Raw genomic sequence first — 8670 nt, 5'->3', positions numbered from 1 at the left:
AGTCTGGTTCGGTAAGGAAGGTGCAGCCCTAAAGTCGTGGGAAGAACGCTTGGCCAAAGTCAACCAAAGGATCGGACTGTGGAGCCTCAGACAACTCACTATTGAGGGCAAAGCAATGGTCCTGCGTAACGAAGTCTTGCCTGTGCTACAATACACTGCACAGGCATGGCCCCCTCTTGCCACCGTCTCGAGGGCCATTACCAGGACTGTGTTTCGCTTCATCTGGGGCTCGAAAATGGACAGAGTAAAGCGGACTGTTATGTACAAGGAGCCCCGCAAAGGTGGGAAGGGTATACCCGACATTCCCACTCTGCTGCGGATCGCTTTTGTATGTGACTGTGTTCGTAGGACTCTGAGGACAGCAAACGGCTCTGCGGGCAAGGCCATGTCCCGCTACTTCCTCCTTCCCCTCTGGCGAGGTTTTGGCTGGGACAAGTGGGACAGCTCCTTCCCTTACAACTGGCACGCTCCCTGGTTCTACGGAGATGTCGTCCGGTTTGTGAGGGAGCATCAACTGGAGGGTCTTAAGCCCGACTTGTGGAAACCTAAGACGATCCACAAGCACATCAGAGCAAAGGACTCACTGGAGTTTGTTCCAGGGCTTCATGCCGACACGTTGGAGACTGTTTGGACTAACGTGTCATCTGGCAGGTTGACCAACGGGCACAAGGACATTTCATGGATGGCCATCCAGGGAGGACTGCCTCTTAGGTCATTCATGCATGCCCGCAACCTGTGCAAGACCCGGTACTGCCCCAGGTGCCCCTTCACGGAGGAAACATCTTTGCACATTTTCTGGCAGTGCCCCTTTGCACAGGGTCTGTTGAAAGCCTTGGAACACGAACTCAAGGACTCAGTTCCCAGGAACAGACTGTCGTACCGCTCGGTACTTTATGGACTATTTCCTGGGAATACCACGGATGGAGCAATCCAGGAAGCCTGGCGCCTTATGAACTGTTTTAAGGACGCTATATGGTTCGCCAGGAATCGTCTGATTTTGCGGAGAGAGAGTGTGTCCGTCCAGGACTGCCGCAGGCTGATCCACAGCCTGCTCAGAGACTATTCCACCTGGGACAGCCCGGACGTCGATGAGGAAGAGGACTGATACTCCCCTTCCCCCCACTCTCCCTTCTTGTGTGTTGTCTTTCAATAAAGCTTCGGGCCTGTGATTTCCCCCTTCCCTATCCCCTCCTACCCACTCCCCTATCCCATCACTTGTCTGTAATGCTTTGTTGTTTGGCGTTAGTGAATGCAAGAATGTTAGTGTAGCATGTGGTGTAATGTATAGCATAGGCTAGCCTGTACTGTGTATTATACTGTCATGTTATGTTTGACGACTGTTATTATTTATTATTTGCTGCTTCATGGCTTGCGCTGCGTCGCAGTAATGTTTGTATGATGACGATTGATTGTCAATAAAGCAATTTTCAATCAAAAAAAATCTGTTCTTATCAGTTTAATATCTGATACGTCCCCTATCTGGGGACCATATATTAAATGGATTTTTAGAACAGGGAGATGGAAATAGAGCTTGCTCTGTCCACTCCACGCATTGACCTGGTATTGCAGTATTTCCAGGACCGGTGCACCCTTCCCTTATGTGTTGACTAAAATCAGATTCCAAAAGTGCTATTTGTGTTTGCTATTGTTTTTGTCTTTCTGATGGGATCTCCCCTTTTAATCCCATTATTTCAACACCTGTTGGACAATGCATTTGTACAGTCATGTGTGATAATGAGCTCATTTATTAAATGCAATTAATTAATACATTGCCACCTCTGTGTGTGTGTGTGTGTGTGTGTGTGTGTGTGTGTGTGTGTGTGTGTGTGTGTGTGTGTGTGTGTGTGTGTGTGTGTGTGTGTGTGTGTGTGTGTGTGTGTGTGTGTGTGTGTGTGTGTGTGTGTGTGTGTGTGTGTGTGTGTGTGTGTGTGTGTGTGTGTGTGTGTGTGTGTGTGTGTGTGTGTGTGTGTGTGTGTGTGTGTGTGTGTGTGTGTGTGTGTGTGTGTGTGTGTGTGTGTGTGTGTGTGTGTGTGTGTGTGTGTGTGTGTGTGTGTGTGTGTGTGTGTGTGTGTGTGTGTGTGTGTGTGTGTGTGTGTGTGTGTGTGTGTGTGTGTGTGTGTGTGTGTGTGTGTGTGTGTGTGTGTGTGTGTGTGTGTGTGTGTGTGTGTGTGTGTGTGTGTGTGTGTGTGTGTGTGTGTGTGTGTGTCTTCTGTGTTTCCGGCATTTCACATTGGAACAGCTCATTCACCTTCCTTGTCTTCTCTCCGCCCTCCCTCCTAGGTAAGTTAAAGAGCTGCACCTGAGCCAGCCACTGATTGATGCAGCAACACAGTCAACTAGTGGAGTGGAGTAGGGGAACAGCAAACAGCCATTAAAGCAGCCAGCCGCCTACCCGCCACAATGGACCTACCTGTGTACACTAGATGGATGTGATGGAATGTACTGCCGTCCCAACATTTCCAAGAAGAAGTAAGAATTGCAGTTGCAACAAACCCTTGCTTGCCTACAAAGAGAGCAGCAATTTGGATTTGTTACTATGTTACCTAGAAGAATAAAATAACAAACTGTGCAAGGATGGAGGTTGTAGGAGCAAGGAGAACAAGTTGTCTGTAAAGTTGGTGGATGCCTATTTTCCATTTTGCAGTCCCTTGTCTCCCTCTTGTGGCCTCCTGGAGGCAACTAGCTGTGCAAAAAAAAGACAGCCTGGCGGCCGGCTGTTGCAGTGTTGCCCTCTCAGGCAACACTGAGTGACTGACTGAGCCGCACCGTCTTATATAAAGTTCAGACGGAACTTTGCACGTGTCATAGTGGAGCCCTCAGGATTCCAGAGCCAGCTTTCTGACATCATAATGGGGCCTGCCTCAGAGATAGATAAAAGCCTGGGCCCAGGCAGTGTTGGTCAGTGCTGCTCAGCAGGCAGCACCGGACTGGACTGGATTAAAGCTGATACAAGGTGTGAAGGAACAAGGGGTGGCTGTGGGCATGCACTTGCTGCCGCTGCCAGTGTTTATCTGCATGGCAGCAGGGCATTTGGGCGTTGCCAGGAAGGCGTTTTTATGTAGATTCCTCCTCTTTCAGCACTGCATTGTGGTGCAAGCAAAAGAAGCAAATCCTGTCTGGCTTCCTCTCCGGCCTTTATTCACCTCCCTCCCGCTTAGTAGCTGTAAATGTGTGTGAGCCTGCAGGGCCCCATGGAATTGCCTAGGAGTAGGCTGAATCAATCGCTGCAAGGGGTGAACAGCAGTATGGGACAGGCTCGGGCAAGGCAAGGGCCGCTCGGGTTATCGCTTCTCGGCCTTTTGGCTAAGATCAAGTGTAGTACCTGCTCAAGCTGAGGTTAGTAATCATCCCTGCCGGTGGTACGTGGGCCATCGTAGGGGGATGACAGAACGCCGAGGTGAGGGCAGGGAACCACAACGGTCATCGCTCTGGTGTACGCATTTGGTTTAAAGGTACCATTTGTAGGTGACCAGGCGACCGCCGGATCGAGGTCATTAGGCCGGGTAGTTTGGAAGCCCGAGTTGCTATGTGCCCCAGGGCTGGTGACCCTGGGGTGCCCTAACTCACTGGGGGTGGGATCCCACTGAGTGAAGGCACACTTGCACGCACTCTCTTTCACGCTATATGAGCACACACCTTTATTCTCCCGGCCTTCTGGCTGGGAGATGAGGAATTTTTTATACCTGGCGGATGTCCAGGCTGTATCACAGCGCACATCCACTTATTTAATTTTGTTTTTCACTGTGTGTTTGTCACGTTTGTCACAAGGATTTTGGGATGCGGTGCCCTTTTGGGACCCTCCTGAGGTCTAGGGGGAAAATGTGTGGCCTTCTGGTTCCTTTTTCCCCTGCAACCCGGCCTCCCTTCTTCGGAGGGGAGGTGCAACTAGGATGCAGGCTCCTAGGTGGACACTGGGGTGGCAGCCCAGGTAGAAGCCTAGGAGTGTGTTTGGGTCTCCCTAAGCTTCGGCGAGGGGGGACCATCGATCCTTGATCCTCTAGGCCTATGGTTTGGAGGGTCAGGGAATGGTTATGCGGGGCCTCTCTCTTTTAAGAGAAGGGCTGCGATAGACCGCATCCTTGTGCACTTTTTGTGTGGCACCTCTGCACTTTTTATGCACTTGGGTGATAGAAAGCACGACTCGGGCTTTCAATAAAAAAAAAAAAAAAATCTGTTCTTATCAGTCCTTGTAAGGATAGATAGCTCGGAGAACCACTGGGGGCTATAAACACTAGCTTAGCGATCCAAGAGCGTTCCAGACGAAGCCGGCGACGAACTGCGGAGAAGAACCAGCGAAGACGACGATCCAGAAGGGAGAAGCCGCCATCGAGGAAGAAGCTCCGGGAGATCGCTGCCGGGAAGAAGAAGGAGAACTTCGGAGAAGAGCCGCTGCTGAAGGGGATCTTCGAAGAAGCTCGGCCGCAGAAGAAGAAGCTCGACGAGGAACCGCTGCGGAAGAAATTTCGTGGAAGAACCTCGGCCAGCAAGGAGAAGATTTGCATAGCTCCGCCCCCTTCGGGAAAGAGCTATCGAAGATCCTCCCCAAGCGACAGGAACAGCTGGAAGAAGCCATGGCCTCAACCAGCAACCCTGCCACCCAGAAGGAGAAGGCTGATGGACCAGGTGAGCCGGCCCAGGCCAGGACATCTCCTCCTGAAGCCTCCTCAAGCGGACAGGCCACCAGGAAGCCGAACCAGGCTGCTCCAACCCTGGAGCCCTGGATGAAGCAGACGGTGGCCCTGAAGCTGAAGGAGGTGGACGGGAGAGTGCCGGACATGACGGAAGAAGTGTTCTGCCAGAAGATGCTCCTGGACCAGGGCTTCGCTAAGCCGGAGACCATCAGCATCCAGGCCTTCATGACCGGGATGTTCTTCGTGACCTTCGCTTCGATCAACATCTGCAGAAGGTACTGGGAGATGGTGAAAGCGGCGAGGCCTGAATCCCCTTTCTCTCGCTTTGTGGGCAACTGCCCTGTCCAAAGAGAGGAAAGGCGGGTGACGGTCTCAATGCGGAACCCACACACCCCCGGCAAAGACATCACCACGCTCCTGAAGCGGTTCTGCACAGTGGTGAGGGAACCCACCCACATCCTGAACGGACTCGGCTTCTGGACTGGCAAGTGGTCGGTAATCGTCCGACTCAACAAGGATTCAAGCGCGGAAGACGGCCTCCAGCACCTGCCCCAGTCATTCTCGCTGGGCAACTCCTACGGCCTCATCTACTACCCGGACATGCCGCAGATCTGCAGGAGATGCAGCAAGAAGGGTCATTCGATGAAGGACTGCAAGGAGGACGCCTGCAAGAACTGCCGGGTAACAGGACACGAGACCAAAGACTGCCCGAAACGGACAATGTGCAACCTCTGCGGACAAGCAGCCCACTCTTACAAGGACTGCCCGAAGAGGGATCGATCCTGGGCAACTGTAGCAGCGAAAGCTCCAGCCAGAGGGAACCCCGCCCCAGCCAGAGCTCCAGCGGCACAGAAGACCGGGAAAAAGAAGGATGGTAAGAAGACGACAGTCCCTCCCCCCCCTCTCCCGGCCCTCCCTCGCCCTACCCTTCCCACCCTCCCTCGCCCGGCCCTCCCCACCCCCCCGTCCCCAACCCCTGTCACCCCCACTGAGGCTCTCACCTTCTCCTACCCACCCATCTCAGTGGTCCTGTCACCTGCACCTCTCCCAACCCAGCCTCCCTTCTCCCCAGCTCCAGCAGCACTAACATCTTCCTCTCCAGCTGCTGGAGTCCTCTCCCTGGAGGATTTTCCCCCTCTTGTCTCCTCAGGTGCCATCCAGAGGAAGAGAAAGGTGAGGGACAGCCCAGCGGCTGAGTCCTCAAAGCGACAAGTCGTGGAAATCTGCGAAGATTCCCTTGCGCAGCAGGAGGAAATGGAGCAGATGGTGGAGGAACTCGTGTCTGAACCTGAGGTCATCGACTTCACAACAGACATCCAGGTGGCTACAATCCTGGAACAATTTTTGTCAGAGGGCCTGCTGGATCTTTCGGACCCACCAAGCGAGGAGGATCCGCCCGACCGGACTGGTAACTAAGGTGTATCGTTTGCACTAACCTTCTTTATTCTCCCCCATGGCTGCTAAACTTAACATCTTTAGCCTCAATGTGAGGAGTGTTAGAGATAGGACTAGATGTCAGATGGTGCTAACTTTTCTTTCCAAGCAGTCGAGTGATATATTTATGCTGCAGGAATGTACTCTCCCCTCTTCCAGGTCATATCATCACCTGGCCAGGCAATGGACCCATGGCCCGTCCTACTGGTCTGGTGGGGGCGACTGTAAGTCTGCAGGGGTTGCCATCCTGATTAGGGGAAGCGTATTTACTGTTGACTCTGTCCAGGAGCTCGTCTGCGGCCGCTTGTTGGTCGTAGACGGTTCCTGGGCGGGAGAGCCGATTAGGCTCATCAACGTGTACGCTCCCCCTATGAAGGCTGAGCGCCTGGAACTATTCCAGACCCTGCGGACCCAGCTCGCCACCACTAGGGCAGTGGTGATGGCCGGGGACTTCAACTGCCCCATCGAAGAGGATGGACGAAGTTCCGGCACTTCAATCAAGCTGGATGTCAGTTCCAAACTGCTTATCGAGATGGTAACCGAAGCATCCTTGCAGGACGTTGTGGGCTCCATGGGGATCGGCTCTGTGAACTATTCATGGAGCCGACCCGATGGCTCACTTCGTTCTCGGATTGACTTTGTGTTCACCTCCCGGGCAGTCAAGCAGCATGGGCACTCCATGATCCCCTGCTTCTTCTCTGACCACAGGGCCATTCTCTTCCAGGGTGCCATCGGCCACGGTTTTCCTCCCGGCCCTGGCTCCTGGAAGCTGAATTGTGCCCTGCTGGAAAGAGAGGAGGTACTGGCGGAACTTAGAGACGCCTATATTGTTTGGAGGAATGATAAAGTTTTCTTTGACAAAACCTGTGACTGGTGGGAATATGTTAAAGTTGAATTTCGTTGTTTCTTTCAGGCAAAAAGTCGTCAACAGGCGTGTGAGAGGAAGAGAGACTTCAGAGAGATGCAGCGTCAGCTGCGATCCCTGCAAGACCTCCTTCAATGCGGCTGGGACGTCAGGAAGGAGCTGGAGGAAGCCAAAAAGGGCCTGAAAAGGCACTTTGAGGAGGAATCCAAGCGAATTATCTTTCGGTCCAAGGTGGAGAACCTGGAGAAGGGTGAGAAATGTAACTCGTTCTTTTTCAGGAAACTCCATGCCGGCCACACGCCCCTGAAGGAACTCCGAGATGAGACCGGAAACATGCATTCTGGGAAGAAGGAGGTGATGGGAGTCGTCACAGACTACTACCGAAGCCTCTACTCCCGGAAAACCACTGACCCCGAAGCCGCCGATAAATTCCTGTCAGGTATCACTAATCATCTTGATCCTGCAGGTACGGAGGCTATGGACGTACCCCTGACGGTGGAGGAACTGCTCTCTGCCGCTAAATCCTTCAGACCCGGCAGGACCCCGGGCAGTGATGGTCTCCCAGCAGAGCTCTATGTAGCGCTGGGGGACTTGATCTGTCCGGACCTGCTGGAGCTCTATGAGGAGATGGTGGTGGAGGGTAGAATGCCACCGTCCTTGAGAGAAGGCATGATCACGATCTTGTATAAGCGGAAGGGGGAGAGATGTGACCTGAAAAACTGGCGTCCCATCTCTCTCCTGAACGTGGACTACAAGATCCTCGCCAAAGTATTGACCAACAGACTGAAGGTTGTCATCGGACAGATCATCGGATCGGACCAAACCTGCGGCATTCCTGGCCGTAGGGTGGCCGACAGTCTTGCCCTGGTGAGGGACACGGTGCATTACATGCAAAGCCGCCGTACACACGCGGCCCTGGTCAGTCTGGATCAGGAGAAGGCTTTTGACCGGGTCTCTCACGAATTCATGGGTAAGGCTCTGCGTAGGCTGCGGCTTGGCAGGTTGTTCTGTTTGTATGTTAACCTGATGTATTGCGACATTTACAGCTCGGTGCTGGTGAACGGCTGGAAGACTGACCCCTTTCCTGTATCGTCGGGGGTTAGACAAGGCTGTCCTCTTTCACCTCTCCTTTTTGTTTGTGTTATAGAGCTCTTCGCAGAGGCTATCCGGCAGAATGGAGAGATCAGAGGGATCACCGCACCAGGTCCAGGACACTTCGAGGTCAAATGCTCGCTGTACATGGACGACGTGACCGTCTTCTGCGCTGACCAGAGTTCGGTGACTGCACTCGTCCAGACCTGTGAGGAGTTCGGACGCGCGTCAGGGGCAAAAGTCAACTGCGGGAAGTCGGAAGCCATGCTCTTCGGAAAGTGGTACCTGCCTTCTCCTGCCTCCTTCCCGTTTACTATCAAGCCGGACTTCATCAAAATTCTGGGAGTCTGGTTCGGTAAGGAAGGTGCAGCCCTAAAGTCGTGGGAAGAACGCTTGGCCAAAGTCAACCAAAGGATCGGACTGTGGAGCCTCAGACAACTCACTATTGAGGGCAAAGCAATGGTCCTGCGTAACGAAGTCTTGCCTGTGCTACAATACACTGCACAGGCATGGCCCCCTCTTGCCACCGTCTCGAGGGCCATTACCAGGACTGTGTTTCACTTCATCTGGGGCTCGAAAATGGACAGAGTAAAGCGGACTGTTATGTACAAGGAGCCCCGCAAAGGTGGGAAGGGTATACCCGACATT

The 8670-nt window shown here is 53.2% G+C and overlaps 1 non-coding gene and 1 pseudogene across 1 annotated transcript; both read left to right on the top strand.

Moving 5' to 3' along the window:
- The first annotated feature begins 1404 nt into the window (after positions 1-1404).
- Positions 1405-1594, top strand: LOC142653894 (U2 spliceosomal RNA). Its single transcript, XR_012848744.1, has one exon. It is a non-coding gene; the product is annotated as a U2 spliceosomal RNA (small nuclear RNA).
- A 1689-nt stretch (positions 1595-3283) lies between these two features.
- On the top strand, positions 3284-3353 carry LOC142654700 (U2 spliceosomal RNA; annotated as a pseudogene).
- Positions 3354-8670: the final 5317 nt, after the last annotated feature.

This window comes from Rhinoderma darwinii, chromosome 5, assembly GCF_050947455.1.
Source record: "Rhinoderma darwinii isolate aRhiDar2 chromosome 5, aRhiDar2.hap1, whole genome shotgun sequence".
NCBI classification, from domain to species: Eukaryota; Metazoa; Chordata; class Amphibia; order Anura; family Rhinodermatidae; genus Rhinoderma; species Rhinoderma darwinii.
Note: the sequence above shows the minus strand (reverse complement) of the source record. Positions and strands in the feature narration are given on the sequence as shown.